Genomic DNA, 16,294 nt, shown 5'->3' with positions numbered 1-16,294 from the left:
ACGGATGGTTCCATGAGGTTCCGTGCTGTCCCCATGGTCTTCTTGAATCCGCAGTGTAACAATGGACCGTTGCTTCCAGGCGGCCTCTCTGTGTCACAACGGGCTCCTTGATTCCATGATTCCCCACGGTGTCACCATGGAGCCTTGTTTCTAGGAGGTTCTGTACTGTCACAATTGTCTCCTTGATCCCATGAGCCCCTGCAGTGTCACAATGGCTCCTTGCTTCCATGAGGAACACAAAAGCTTTGCATCAACACTGAGCAACACCTGCTGAACACACCTGGGAGCACCTGCTTGCATCAAAAGAGGGCTTCAAGCTGAGAAAGGCACCAGCAGCTTCCATCTGCAACAGAGAGCCAGGCAAAGGACAGGGACAGAGAATTCAGTGGAAAGACTGCGGGAATTCTGCTCCCAGAGATCATTCCTGCTCACAGTGTCCCTTGTAGAAAGGGGACATCATTCCAGGCAGCCTGGACTGAGTATGTGGGTTTGTTGTTGAGGAAACCTGCTCAGGCTTTTCCATTCTTTCCTTACGTCAGGAAAACTTCCCTAGGCCTGTGTGCAGGCAGAGCCCTGAGGAGAGCAGATGGCACATGGTGCCGTGGGCTGGGACCGCCAGCTGCAGAGCTCAAGGGAAGAAGCCCCGCTGTGTCACAATGGCTCCTTGGCTTCATGTGCATCACCTGTGTCACCATGGTCTCCTTGATTCCATGAGGCCCCACTGTGTCACAATGGCTCCTTGCTTCCATGAGGTTCCGCAGTGTCACCATGCTCACCTTTGATCCACATTGTCATAATGGACAATTGCTTCCATGTGGCCCAACTGGGTCACAATAGCCCCTTGCTTCCATAGGTTTTCTAGAATGTAATGTATAATTTTCTACAATGTAACAATGGACTCCTTGGTTCTGTCAGCTACCCTGCTTTTTGCAGAGATGTCTTTGGTTCCAACAAGGCCCCGCTGTGACTCAGTGCACCCTGGCTTCCATGCGCATCTGGAGTATCACAAAGGCTCCTTGGTTCCACGAGGTCTTGCTGTGTCACAATGGATCCTGTGCTCCATGAGGCCCTCCAAAGTCATCATGGAGCCTTGATTCCATGTGCTTCCATTGTGTCCCAGTGATTGCCTTGGTTCCATCAGTTTCCTTAGTGGCACAATGCTCTCCATGCTTCCATCATTGCCCACAATGTCACAATGCTCTCCATGCTTCCATGAGGCCCTGCTTTGCCACAATGCTCCCCTTGTGTCCATGAGGCCCCGCTGTGTCCCAATGGACAGAGGGTTCCATGAGGTTCCGTGCTGTCCCCATGGTCTTCTTGAATCCGCAGTGTAACAATGGACCATTGCTTCCAGGCGGCCTCTCTCTGTCACAAGGGGCTCCTTGATTCCATGATTCGCCACGGTGTCACCATGGAGCCTTGTTTCTAGGAGGTTCTGTACTGTCACAATTGTCTCCTTGATCCCATGAGCCCCTGCAGTGTCACAATGGCTCCTTGCTTCCATGAGGAACACAAAAGCTTTGCATCAACACTGAGCAACACCTGCTGAACACACCTGGGAGCATCTGCTTGCATCAAAAGAGGGCTTCAAGCTGAGAAAGGCAGCAGCAGCTTCCATCTGCAACAGAGAGCCAGGCAAAGGACAGGGACAGAGAATTCAGTGGAAAGACTGCGAGAATTCTGCTCCCAAAGATCATTCCTGCTCACAGTGTCCCTTGTAGAAAGGGGACATCATTCCAGGCAGCCTGGACTGAGCATGTAGGGTTTGTTGTTGAGGAAACCTGCTCAGGCTTTTCCATTCTTTCCTTACATCAGGAAAACTTCCCTGGGCCTGTGTGCAGGCAGAGCCCTAAGGAGAGCAGATGGCACATGGTGCCGTGGGCTGGGACAGCCAGCTGCAGAGCTCAAGGGAAGAAGCCCCGCTGTGTCACAATGGCTCCTTGGCTTCATGTGCATCACCTGTGTCACCATGGTCTCCTTGATTCCATGAGGCCCCACTGGGTCACAATGGCTCCTTGGCTTCATGTGCATCACCTGTGTCACAATGGTCTCCTTGATTCCATGAGGCCCCACTGTGTCACAATGGCTCCTTGCTTCCATGAGGTTCCGCAGTGTCACCATGCTCACCTTTGATCCACATTGTCATAATGGACAATTGCTTCCATGTGGCCCCACTGGGTCACAATAGCCCCTTGCTTCCATAGGTTTTCTAGAATGTAATGTATAATTTTCTACAATGTAACAATGGACTCCTTGGTTCTGTCAGCTACCCTGCTTTTTGCAGAGGTGTCTTTGGTTCCAACAAGGCCCCGCTGTGTCTCAGTGCACCCTGGCTTCCATGCGCATCTGGAGTATCACAAAGGCTCCTTGGTACCACGAGGTCTTGCTGTGTCACAATGGATCCTGTGCTCCATGAGGCCCTCCAAAGTCATCATGGAGCCTTGATTCCATGTGCTTCCATTGTGTCCCAGTGATCGCCATGGTTCCATCAGTTTCCTTAGTGGCACAATGCTCTCCATGCTTCCATGAGGCCCTGCTTTGCCACAATGCTCCCCTTGTGTCCATGAGGCCCCGCTGTGTCCCAATGGACGGATGGTTCCATGAGGTTCCGTGCTGTCCCCATGGTCTTCTTGAATCCGCAGTGTAACAATGGACCATTGCTTCCAGGCGGCCTCTCTGTCTCACAACGGGCTCCTTGATTCCATGATTCGCTCCATGGTGTCACCATGGAGCCTTGTTTCTAGGAGGTTCTGTACTGTCACAATTGTCTCCTTGATCCCATGAGCCCCTGCAGTGTCACAATGGCTCCTTGCTTCCATGAGGAACACAAAAGCTTTGCATCAACACTGAGCAACACCTGCTGAACACACCTGGGAGCATCTGCTTGCATCAAACGAGGGCTTCAAGCTGAGAAAGGCACCAGCAGCTTCCATCTGCAACAGAGAGCCAGGCAAAGGACAGGGACAGAGAATTCCGTGGAAAGACTGCGAGAATTCTGCTCCCAGAGATCATTCCTGCTCACAGTGTCCCGTGTAGAAAGGGGACATCATTCCAGGCAGCCTGGACTGAGTATGTGGGTTTGTTGTTGAAGAAACCTGCTCAGGCTTTACCATACTTTCCTTACATCAGGAAAACTTCCCTGGGCCTGTGTGCAGGCAGAGCCCTGAGGAGAGCACTTGGCACATGGTGCCGTGGGCTGGGACCGCCAGCTGCAGAGCTCAAGGGAAGAAGCCCCGCTGTGTCACAATGGCTCCTTGGCTTCATGTGCATCACCTGTGTCACCATGGTCTCCTTGATTCCATGAGGCCCCACTGGGTCACAATGGTTCCTTGGCTTCATGTGCATCACCTGTGTCACCATGGTCTCCTTGATTCCATGAGGCCCCACTGTGTCACAATGGCTCCTTGGCTTCATGTGCATCACCTGTGTCACAATAGTCTCCTTGATTCCATGAGGCCCCACTGTGTCACAATGGCTCCTTGGCTTCATGTGCATCACCTGTGTCACCATGGTCTCCTTGATTCCATGAGGCCCCACTTTGTCACAATGGCTCCTTGCTTCCATGAGGTTCCGCAGTGTCACCATGCTCACCTTTGATCCACATTGTCATAGTGGACAATTGCTTCCATGTGGCCCCACTGGGTCACAATAGCCCCTTGCTTCCATAGGTTTTCTAGAATGTAATGTATAATTTTCTACAATGTAACAATGGACTCCTTGGTTCTGTCAGCTCCCCTGCTTTTTGCAGAGGTGTCTTTGGTTCCAACAAGGCCCCGCTGTGTCTCAGTGCACCCTGGCTTCCATGCGCATCTGGAGTATCACAAAGGCTCCTTGGTTCCACGAGGTCTTGCTGTGTCACAATGGATCCTGTGCTCCATGAGGCCCTCCAAAGTCATCATGGAGCCTTGATTCCATGTTCTTCCATTGTGTCCCAGGGATCGCCTTGGTTCCATCAGTTTTCTTTAGTGGCACAATGCTCTCCATGCTTCCATCATTGCCCACAATGTCACAATGCTCCCCTTGTGTCCATGAGGCCCCGCTGTGTCCCAATGGACGGATGGTTCCATGAGGTTCCGTGCTGTCCCCATGGTCTTCTTGAATCCGCAGTGTAACAATGGACCGTTGCTTCCAGGCGGCCTCTCTGTGTCACAACGGGCTCCTTGATTCCATGATTCGCCACGGTGTCACCATGGAGCCTTGTTTCTAGGAGGTTCTGTACTGTCACAATTGTCTCCTTGATCCCATGAGCCCCTGCAGTGTCACAATGGCTCCTTGCTTCCATGAGGAACACAAAAGCTTTGCATCAACACTGAGCAACACCTGCTGAACACACCTGGGAGCATCTGCTTGCATCAAAAGAGGGCTTCAAGCTGAGAAAGGCACCAGCAGCTTCCATCTGCAACAGAGAGCCAGGCAAAGGACAGGGACAGAGAATTCAGTGGAAAGACTGCGGGAATTCTGCTCCCAGAGATCATTCCTGCTCACAGTGTCCCTTGTAGAAAGGGGACATCATTCCAGGCAGCCTGGACTGAGTATGTGGGTTTGTTGTTGAGGAAACCTGCTCAGGCTTTTCCATTCTTTCCTTACGTCAGGAAAACTTCCCTGGGCCTGTGTGCAGGCAGAGCCCTGAGGAGAGCAGATGGCACATGGTGCCGTGGGCTGGGACCCCCAGCTGCAGAGCTCAAGGGAAGAAGCCCCGCTGTGTCACAATGGCTCCTTGGCTTCATGTGCATCACCTGTGTCACCATGGTCTCCTTGATTCCATGAGGCCCCACTGTGTCACAATGGCTCCTTGCTTCCATGAGGTTCCGCAGTGTCACCATGCTCACCTTTGATCCACATTGTCATAATGGACAATTGCTTCCATGTGGCCCAACTGGGTCACAATAGCCCCTTGCTTCCATAGGTTTTCTAGAATGTAATGTATAATTTTCTACAATGTAACAATGGACTCCTTGGTTCTGTCAGCTCCCCTGCTTTTTGCAGAGATGTCTTTGGTTCCAACAAGGCCCCGCTGTGACTCAGTGCACCCTGGCTTCCATGCGCATCTGGAGTATCACAAAGGCTCCTTGGTTCCACGAGGTCTTGCTGTGTCACAATGGATCCTGTGCTCCATGAGGCCCTCCAAAGTCATCATGGAGCCTTGATTCCATGTGCTTCCATTGTGTCCCAGTGATTGCCTTGGTTCCATCAGTTTCCTTAGTGGCACAATGCTCTCCATGCTTCCATCATTGCCCACAATGTCACAATGCTCTCCATGCTTCCATGAGGCCCTGCTTTGCCACAATGCTCCCCTTGTGTCCATGAGGCCCCGCTGTGTCCCAATGGACAGAGGGTTCCATGAGGTTCCGTGCTGTCCCCATGGTCTTCTTGAATCCGCAGTGTAACAATGGACCATTGCTTCCAGGCGGCCTCTCTCTGTCACAAGGGGCTCCTTGATTCCATGATTCGCCACGGTGTCACCATGGAGCCTTGTTTCTAGGAGGTTCTGTACTGTCACAATTGTCTCCTTGATCCCATGAGCCCCTGCAGTGTCACAATGGCTCCTTGCTTCCATGAGGAACACAAAAGCTTTGCATCAACACTGAGCAACACCTGCTGAACACACCTGGGAGCATCTGCTTGCATCAAAAGAGGGCTTCAAGCTGAGAAAGGCAGCAGCAGCTTCCATCTGCAACAGAGAGCCAGGCAAAGGACAGGGACAGAGAATTCAGTGGAAAGACTGCGAGAATTCTGCTCCCAAAGATCATTCCTGCTCACAGTGTCCCTTGTAGAAAGGGGACATCATTCCAGGCAGCCTGGACTGAGCATGTAGGGTTTGTTGTTGAGGAAACCTGCTCAGGCTTTTCCATTCTTTCCTTACATCAGGAAAACTTCCCTGGGCCTGTGTGCAGGCAGAGCCCTAAGGAGAGCAGATGGCACATGGTGCCGTGGGCTGGGACAGCCAGCTGCAGAGCTGAAGGGAAGAAGCCCCGCTGTGTCACAATGGCTCCTTGGCTTCATGTGCATCACCTGTGTCACCATGGTCTCCTTGATTCCATGAGGCCCCACTGGGTCACAATGGCTCCTTGGCTTCATGTGCATCACCTGTGTCACAATGGTCTCCTTGATTCCATGAGGCCCCACTGTGTCACAATGGCTCCTTGCTTCCATGAGGTTCCGCAGTGTCACCATGCTCACCTTTGATCCACATTGTCATAATGGACAATTGCTTCCATGTGGCCCCACTGGGTCACAATAGCCCCTTGCTTCCATAGGTTTTCTAGAATGTAATGTATAATTTTCTACAATGTAACAATGGACTCCTTGGTTCTGTCAGCTACCCTGCTTTTTGCAGAGGTGTCTTTGGTTCCAACAAGGCCCCGCTGTGTCTCAGTGCACCCTGGCTTCCATGCGCATCTGGAGTATCACAAAGGCTCCTTGGTTCCACGAGGTCTTGCTGTGTCACAATGGATCCTGTGCTCCATGAGGCCCTCCAAAGTCATCATGGAGCCTTGATTCCATGTGCTTCCATTGTGTCCCAGGGATCGCCTTGGTTCCATCAGTTTCCCTTAGTGGCACAATGCTCTCCATGCTTCCATCATTGCCCACAATGTCACAATGCTCTCCATGCTTCCATGAGGCCCTGCTTTGCCACAATGCTCCCCTTGTGTCCATGAGGCCCCGCTGTGTCCCAATGGACAGAGGGTTCCATGAGGTTCCGTGCTGTCCCCATGGTCTTCTTGAATCCGCAGTGTAACAATGGACCATTGCTTCCAGGTGGCCTCTCTGTGTCACAAGGGGCTCCTTGATTCCATGATTCCCCACGGTGTCACCATGGAGCCTTGTTTCTAGGAGGTTCTGTACTGTCACAATTGTCTCCAGGATCCCATGAGCCCCTGCAGTGTCACAATGGCTCCTTGCTTCCATGAGGAACACAAAAGCTTTGCATCAACACTGAGCAACAGCTGCTGAACACACCTGGGAGCATCTGCTTGCATCAAACGAGGGCTTCAAGCTGAGAATGGCAGCAGCAGCTTCCATCTGCAAAAGAGAGCCAGGCAAAGGACAGGGACAGAGAATTCAGTGGAAAGACTGCGAGAATTCTGCTCCCAGAGATCATTCCTGCTCACAGTGTCCCTTGTAGAAAGGGGACATCATTCCAGGCAGCCTGGACTGAGTATGTGGGTTTGTTGTTGAAGAAACCTGCTCAGGCTTTACCATACTTTCCTTACATCAGGAAAACTTCCCTGGGCCTGTGTGCAGGCAGAGCCCTGAGGAGAGCAGATGGCACATGGTGCCGTGGGCTGGGACCGCCAGCTGCAGAGCTCAAGGGAAGAAGCCCCGCTGTGTCACAATGGCTCCTTGGCTTCATGTGCATCACCTGTGTCACCATGGTCTCCTTGATTCCATGAGGCCCCACTGTGTCACAATGGCTCCTTGCTTCCATGAGGTTCCGCAGTGTCACCATGCTCACCTTTGATCCACATTGTCATAATGGACAATTGCTTCCATGTGGCCCCACTGGGTCACAATAGCCCCTTGCTTCCATAGGTTTTCTAGAATGTAATGTATAATTTTCTACAATGTAACAATGGACTCCTTGGTTCTGTCAGCTACCCTGCTTTTTGCAGAGGTGTCTTTGGTTCCAACAAGGCCCCGCTGTGTCTCAGTGCACCCTGGCTTCCATGCGCATCTGGAGTATCACAAAGGCTCCTTGGTTCCACGAGGTCTTGCTGTGTCACAATGGATCCTGTGCTCCATGAGGCCCTCCAAAGTCATCATGGAGCCTTGATTCCATGTGCTTCCATTGTGTCCCAGGGATCGCCTTGGTTCCATCAGTTTTCTTTAGTGGCACAATGCTCTCCATGCTTCCATCATTGCCCACAATGTCACAATGCTCTCCATGCTTCCATGAGGCCCTGCTTTGCCACAATGCTCCCCTTGTGTCCATGAGGCCCCGCTGTGTCCCAATGGACGGATGGTTCCATGAGGTTCCGTGCTGTCCCCATGGTCTTCTTGAATCCGCAGTGTAACAATGGACCATTGCTTCCAGGTGGCCTCTCTGTGTCACAAGGGGCTCCTTGATTCCATGATTCCCCCGGTGTCACCATGGAGCCTTGTTTCTAGGAGGTTCTGTACTGTCACAATTGTCTCCTTGAACCCATGAGCCCCTGCAGTGTCACAATGGCTCCTTGCTTCCATGAGGAACACAAAAGCTTTGCATCAACACTGAGCAACAGCTGCTGAACACACCTGGGAGCATCTGCTTGCATCAAACGAGGGCTTCAAGCTGAGAATGGCAGCAGCAGCTTCCATCTGCAACAGAGAGCCAGGGAAAGGACAGGGACAGAGAATTCAGTGGAAAGACTGCAGGAATTCTGCTCCCAGAGATCATTCCTGCTCACAGTGTCCCGTGTAGAAAGGGGACATCATTCCAGGCAGCCTGGACTGAGCATGTAGGGTTTGTTGTTTAGGAAAGCTGCTCAGGCTTTTCCATTCTTTCCTTACAAACAGGAAAACTTCTCTGGGCTTGTGTGCAGGCAGAGCCCTGAGGAGAGCAGATGGCACGTGGTGCCGTGGGCTGGGACCGCCAGCTGCAGAGCTCAAGGGAAGAAGCCCCGCTGTGTCACAATGGCTCCTTGGATTCATGTGCATCACCTGTGTCACCATGGTCTCCTTGATTCCATGAGGCCCCATGTATCACAATGGCTCCTTAGCTTCATGTGCATCACCTGTGTCACCATGGTCTCCTTGATTCCATGAGGCCCCACTGTGTCACAATGGCTCCTTGGCTTCATGTGCATCACCTGTGTCACAATAGTCTCCTTGATTCCATGAGGCCCCACTGGGTCACAATGGCTCCTTGCTTCCATGAGGTTCCGCAGTGTCACCATGCTCACCTTTGATCCACATTGTCATAATGGACAATTGCTTCCATGTGGCCCAACTGGGTCACAATAGCCCCTTGCTTCCATAGGTTTTCTAGAATGTAATGTATAATTTTCTACAATGTAACAATGGACTCCTTGGTTCTGTCAGCTCCCCTGCTTTTTGCAGAGGTGTCTTTGGTTCCAACAAGGCCCCGCTGTGTCTCAGTGCACCCTGGCTTCCATGTGCATCTGGAGTATCACAAAGGCTCCTTGGTTCCACGAGGTCTTGCTGTGTCACAATGGATCCTGTGCTCCATGAGGCCCTCCAAAGTCATCATGGAGCCTTGATTCCATGTGCTTCCATTGTGTCCCAGGGATCGCCTTGGTTCCATCAGTTTTCTTTAGTGGCACAATGCTCTCCATGCTTCCATCATTGCCCACAATGTCACAATGCTCTCCATGCTTCCATGAGGCCCTGCTTTGCCACAATGCTCCCCTTGTGCCCATGAGGCCCCGCTGTGTCCCAATGGACGGATGGTTCCATGAGGTTCCGTGCTGTCCCCATGGTCTTCTTGAATCCGCAGTGTAACAATGGACCATTGCTTCCAGGCGGCCTCTCTGTCTCACAACGGGCTCCTTGATTCCATGATTCCCCACGGTGTCACCATGGAGCCTTGTTTCTAGGAGGTTCTGTACTGTCACAATTGTCTCCTTGATCCCATGAGCCCCTGCAGTGTCACAATGGCTCCTTGCTTCCATGAGGAACACAAAAGCTTTGCATCAACACTGAGCAACAGCTGCTGAACACACCTGGGAGCACCTGCTTGCATCAAAAGAGGGCTTCAAGCTGAGAAAGGCAGCAGCAGCTTCCATCTGCAACAGAGAGCCAGGCAAAGGACAGGGACAGAGAATTCAGTGGAAAGACTGCGAGAATTCTGCTCCCAAAGATCATTCCTGCTCACAGTGTCCCTTGTAGAAAGGGGACATCATTCCAGGCAGCCTGGACTGAGCATGTAGGGTTTGTTGTTGAGGAAACCTGCTCAGGCTTTTCCATTCTTTCCTTACATCAGGAAAACTTCCCTGGGCCTGTGTGCAGGCAGAGCCCTGAGGAGAGCAGATGGCACATGGTGCCGTGGGCTGGGACCCCCAGCTGCAGAGCTCAAGGGAAGAAGCCCCGCTGTGTCACAATGGCTCCTTGGCTTCATGTGCATCACCTGTGTCACCATGGTCTCCTTGATTCCATGAGGCCCCACTGTGTCACAATGGCTCCTTGGCTTCATGTGCATCACCTGTGTCACCATGGTCTCCTTGATTCCATGAGGCCCCACTTTGTCACAATGGCTCCTTGCTTCCATGAGGTTCCGCAGTGTCACCATGCTCACCTTTGATCCACATTGTCATAATGGACAATTGCTTCCATGTGGCCCCACTGGGTCACAATAGCCCCTTGCTTCCATAGGTTTTCTAGAATGTAATGTATAATTTTCTACAATGTAACAATGGACTCCTTCGTTCTGTCAGCTACCCTGCTTTTTGCAGAGGTGTCTTTGGTTCCAACAAGGCCCCGCTGTGTCTCAGTGCACCCTGGCTTCCATGTGCATCTGGAGTATCACAAAGGCTCCTTGGTTCCATGAGGTCTTGCTGTGTCACAATGGATCCTGTGCTCCATGAGGCCCTCCAAAGTCATCATGGAGCCTTGATTCCATGTGCTTCCATTGTGTCCCAGGGATCGCCTTGGTTCCATCAGTTTCCTTAGTGGCACAATGCTCTCCATGCTTCCATCATTGCCCACAATGTCACAATGCTCTCCATGCTTCCATGAGGCCCTGCTTTGCCACAATGCTCCCCTTGTGTCCATGAGGCCCCGCTGTGTCCCAATGGACGGAGGGTTCCATGAGGTTCCGTGCTGTCCCCATGGTCTTCTTGAGTCCACAGTGTAACAATGGACCATTGCTTCCAGGCGGCCTCTCTGTCTCACAACGGGCTCCTTGATTCCATGATTCCCCACGGTGTCACCATGGAGCCTTGTTTCTAGGAGGTTCTGTACTGTCACAATTGTCTCCTTGATCCCATGAGCCCCTGCAGTGTCACAATGGCTCCTTGCTTCCATGAGGAACACAAAAGCTTTGCATCAACACTCAGCAACACCTGCTGAACACACCTGGGAGCATCTGCTTGCATCAAAAGAGGGCTTCAAGCTGAGAAAGGCAGCAGCAGCTTCCATCTGCAACAGAGAGCCAGGAAAAGGATAGGGACAGAGAATTCAGTGGAAAGACTGCGGGAATTCTGCTCCCAAAGATCATTCCTGCTCACAGTGTCCCTTGTAGAAAGGGGACATCATTCCAGGCAGCCTGGACTGAGCATGTAGGGTTTGTTGTTGAGGAAACCTGCTCAGGCTTTTTCATTCTTTCCTTACATGAGGAAAACTTCCCTGGGCCTGTGTGCAGGCAGAGCCCTAAGGAGAGCAGATGGCACATGGTGCCGTGGGCTGGGACCCCCAGCTGCAGAGCTCAAGGGAAGAAGCCCCGCTGTGTCACAATGGCTCCTTGGCTTCATGTGCATCACCTGTGTCACCATGGTCTCCTTGATTCCATGAGGCCCCATGTGTCACAATGGCTCCTTGGCTTCATGTGCATCACCTGTGTCACCATGGTCTCCTTGATTCCATGAGGCCCCACTGTGTCACAATGGCTCCTTGCTTCCATGAGGTTCCGCAGTGTCACCATGCTCACCTTTGATCCACATTGTCATAATGGACAATTGCTTCCATGTGGCCCCACTGGGTCACAATAGCCCCTTGCTTCCATAGGTTTTCTAGAATGTAATGTATAATTTTCTACAATGTAACAATGGACTCCTTGGTTCTGTCAGCTCCCCTGCTTTTTGCAGAGGTGTCTTTGGTTCCAACAAGGCCCCGCTGTGTCTCAGTGCACCCTGGCTTCCATGCGCATCTGGAGTATCACAAAGGCTCCTTGGTTCCACGAGGTCCTGCTGTGTCACAATGGATCCTGTGCTCCATGAGGCCCTCCAAAGTCATCATGGAGCCTTGATTCCATGTGCTTCCATTGTGTCCCAGTGATTGCCTTGGTTCCATCAGTTTCCTTAGTGGCACAATGCTCTCCATGCTTCCATCATTGCCCACAATGTCACAATGCTCTCCATGCTTCCATGAGGCCCTGCTTTGCCACAATGCTCCCCTTGTGTCCATGAGGCCCCGCTGTGTCCCAATGGACAGAGGGTTCCATGAGGTTCCGTGCTGTCCCCATGGTCTTCTTGAATCCGCAGTGTAACAATGGACCATTGCTTCCAGGCGGCCTCTCTCTGTCACAAGGGGCTCCTTGATTCCATGATTCGCCACGGTGTCACCATGGAGCCTTGTTTCTAGGAGGTTCTGTACTGTCACAATTGTCTCCTTGATCCCATGAGCCCCTGCAGTGTCACAATGGCTCCTTGCTTCCATGAGGAACACAAAAGCTTTGCATCAACACTGAGCAACACCTGCTGAACACACCTGGGAGCATCTGCTTGCATCAAACGAGGGCTTCAAGCTGAGAATGGCAGCAGCAGCTTCCATCTGCAACAGAGAGCCAGGGAAAGGACAGGGACAGAGAATTCAGTGGAAAGACTGCGGGAATTCTGCTCCCAGAGATCATTCCTGCTCACAGTGTCCCTTGTAGAAAGGGGACATCATTCCAGGCAGCCTGGACTGAGCATGTAGGGTTTGTTGTTTAGGAAAGCTGCTCAGGCTTTTCCATTCTTTCCTTACAAACAGGAAAACTTCTCTGGGCTTGTGTGCAGGCAGAGCCCTGAGGAGAGCAGATGGCACGTGGTGCCGTGGGCTGGGACCGCCAGCTGCAGAGCTCAAGGGAAGAAGCCCCGCTCTGTCACAATGGCTCCTTGGATTCATGTGCATCACCTGTGTCACAATGGTCTCCTTGATTCCATGAGGCCCCATGTATCACAATGGCTCCTTAGCTTCATGTGCATCACCTGTGTCACCATGGTCTCCTTGATTCCATGAGGCCCCACTGGGTCACAATGGCTCCTTGGCTTCATGTGCATCACCTGTGTCACCATGGTCTCCTTGATTCCATGAGGCCCCACTTTGTCACAATGGCTCCTTGCTTCCATGAGGTTCCGCAGTGTCACCATGCTCACCTTTGATCCACATTGTCATAGTGGACAATTGCTTCCATGTGGCCCCACTGGGTCACAAGAGCCCCTTGCTTCCATAGGTTTTCTAGAATGTAATGTATAATTTTCTACAATGTAACAATGGACTCCTTCGTTCTGTCAGCTACCCTGCTTTTTGCAGAGGTGTCTTTGGTTCCAACAAGGCCCCGCTGTGTCTCAGTGCACCCTGGCTTCCATGTGCATCTGGAGTATCACAAAGGCTCCTTGGTTCCACGAGGTCTTGCTGTGTCACAATGGATCCTGTGCTCCATGAGGCCCTCCAAAGTCATCATGGAGCCTTGATTCCATGTGCTTCCATTGTGTCCCAGGGATCGCCTTGGTTCCATCAGTTTCCTTAGTGGCACAATGCTCTCCATGCTTCCATCATTGCCCACAATGTCACAATGCTCTCCATGCTTCCATGAGGCCCTGCTTTGCCACAATGCTCCCCTTGTGTCCATGAGGCCCCGCTGTGTCCCAATGGACGGAGGGTTCCATGAGGTTCCGTGCTGTCCCCATGGTCTTCTTGAGTCCACAGTGTAACAATGGACCATTGCTTCCAGGCGGCCTCTCTGTCTCACAACGGGCTCCTTGATTCCATGATTCCCCACGGTGTCACCATGGAGCCTTGTTTCTAGGAGGTTCTGTACTGTCACAATTGTCTCCTTGATCCCATGAGCCCCTGCAGTGTCACAATGGCTCCTTGCTTCCATGAGGAACACAAAAGCTTTGCATCAACACTCAGCAACACCTGCTGAACACACCTGGGAGCATCTGCTTGCATCAAAAGAGGGCTTCAAGCTGAGAAAGGCACCAGCAGCTTCCATCTGCAACAGAGAGCCAGGCAAAGGACAGGGACAGAGAATTCAGTGGAAAGACTGCGGGAATTCTGCTCCCAAAGATCATTCCCGCTCACAGTGTCCCTTGTAGAAAGGGGACATCATTCCAGGCAGCCTGGACTGAGCATGTAGGGTTTGTTGTTGAGGAAACCTGCTCAGGCTTTTTCATTCTTTCCTTACATGAGGAAAACTTCCCTGGGCCTGTGTGCAGGCAGAGCCCTGAGGAGAGCAGATGGCACATGGTGCCGTGGGCTGGGACAGCCAGCTGCAGAGCTCAAGGGAAGAAGACCCGCTGTGTCACAATGGCTCCTTGGCTTCATGTGCATCACCTGTGTCACAATAGTCTCCTTGATTCCATGAGGCCCCACTGTGTCACAATGGCTCCTTGGCTTCATGTGCATCACCTGTGTCACCATGGTCTCCTTGATTCCATGAGGCCTCACTGTGTCACAATGGCTCCTTGGCTTCATGTGCATCACCTGTGTCACAATGGTCTCCTTGATTCCATGAGGTTCCGCAGTGTCACCATGCTCACCTTTGATCCACATTGTCATAATGGACAATTGCTTCCATGTGGCCCCACTGGGTCACAATAGCCCCTTGCTTCCATAGGTTTTCTAGAATGTAATGTATAATTTTCTACAATGTAACAATGGACTCCTTGGTTCTGTCAGCTACCCTGCTTTTTGCAGAGGTGTCTTTGGTTCCAACAAGGCCCCGCTGTGTCTCAGTGCACCCTGGCTTCCATGCGCATCTGGAGTATCACAAAGGCTCCTTGGTTCCATGAGGTCTTGCTGTGTCACAATGGATCCTGTGCTCCATGAGGCCATCCAAAGTCATCATGGAGCCTTGATTCCATGTGCTTCCATTGTGTCCCAGGGATCGCCTTGGTTCCATCAGTTTCCTTAGTGGCACAATGCTCTCCATGCTTCCATCATTGCCCACAATGTCACAATGCTCTCCATGCTTCCATGAGGCCCTGCTTTGCCACAATGCTCCCCTTGTGCCCATGAGGCCCCGCTGTGTCCCAATGGACGGATGGTTCCATGAGGTTCCGTGCTGTCCCCATGGTCTTCTTGAATCCGCAGTGTAACAATGGACCATTGCTTCCAGGCGGCCTCTCTGTCTCACAACGGGCTCCTTGATTCCATGATTCGCCACGGTGTCACCATGGAGCCTTGTTTCTAGGAGGTTCTGTACTGTCACAATTGTCTCCTTGATGCCATGAGCCCCTGCAGTGTCACAATGGCTCCTTGCTTCCATGAGGAACACAAAAGCTTTGCATCAACACTGAGCAACAGCTGCTGAACACACCTGGGAGCATCTGCTTGCATCAAACGAGGGCTTCAAGCTGAGAAAGGCACCAGCAGCTTCCATCTGCAACAGAGAGCCAGGGAAAGGACAGGGACAGAGAATTCAGTGGAAAGACTGCGGGAATTCTGCTCCCAGAGATCATTCCTGCTCACAGTGTCCCTTGTAGAAAGGGGACATCATTCCAGGCAGCCTGGACTGAGCATGTAGGGTTTGTTGTTTAGGAAAGCTGCTCAGGCTTTTCCATTCTTTCCTTACAAACAGGAAAACTTCTCTGGGCTTGTGTGCAGGCAGAGCCCTGAGGAGAGCAGATGGCACGTGGTGCCGTGGGCTGGGACCGCCAGCTGCAGAGCTCAAGGGAAGAAGCCCCGCTGTGTCACAATGGCTCCTTGGATTCATGTGCATCACCTGTGTCACAATAGTCTCCTTGATTCCATGAGGCCCCACTGGGTCACAATGGCTCCTTGGCTTCATGTGCATCACCTGTGTCACAATGGTCTCCTTGATTCCATGAGGCCCCACTGTGTCACAATGGCTCCTTGCTTCCATGAGGTTCCGCAGTGTCACCATGCTCACCTTTGATCCACATTGTCATAATGGACAATTGCTTCCATGTGGCCCAACTGGGTCACAATAGCCCCTTGCTTCCATAGGTTTTCTAGAATGTAATGTATAATTTTCTACAATGTAACAATGGACTCCTTCGTTCTGTCAGCTACCCTGCTTTTTGCAGAGGTGTCCTTGGTTCCAACAAGGCCCCGCTGTGTCTCAGTGCACCCTGGCTTCCATGCGCATCTGGAGTATCACAAAGGCTCCTTGGTTCCACGAGGTCTTGCTGTGTCACAATGGATCCTGTGCTCCATGAGGCCCTCCAAAGTCATCATGGAGCCTTGATTCCATGTGCTTCCATTGTGTCCCAGGGATCGCCTTGGTTCCATCAGTTTTCTTTAGTGGCACAATGCTCTCCATGCTTCCATCATTGCCCACAATGTCACAATGCTCTCCATGCTTCCATGAGGCCCTGCTTTGCCACAATGCTCCCCTTGTGTCCATGAGGCCCCGCTGTGTCCCAATGGACGGATGGTTCCATGAGGTTCCGTGCTGTCCCCATGGTCTTCT

This window comes from Corvus hawaiiensis, chromosome 16 (genome assembly GCF_020740725.1).
Source record: "Corvus hawaiiensis isolate bCorHaw1 chromosome 16, bCorHaw1.pri.cur, whole genome shotgun sequence".
Taxonomy (NCBI): domain Eukaryota; kingdom Metazoa; phylum Chordata; class Aves; order Passeriformes; family Corvidae; genus Corvus; species Corvus hawaiiensis.
The sequence above is the reverse complement of the archived record's forward strand: the minus strand, read 5'-3'. Positions refer to the sequence as shown.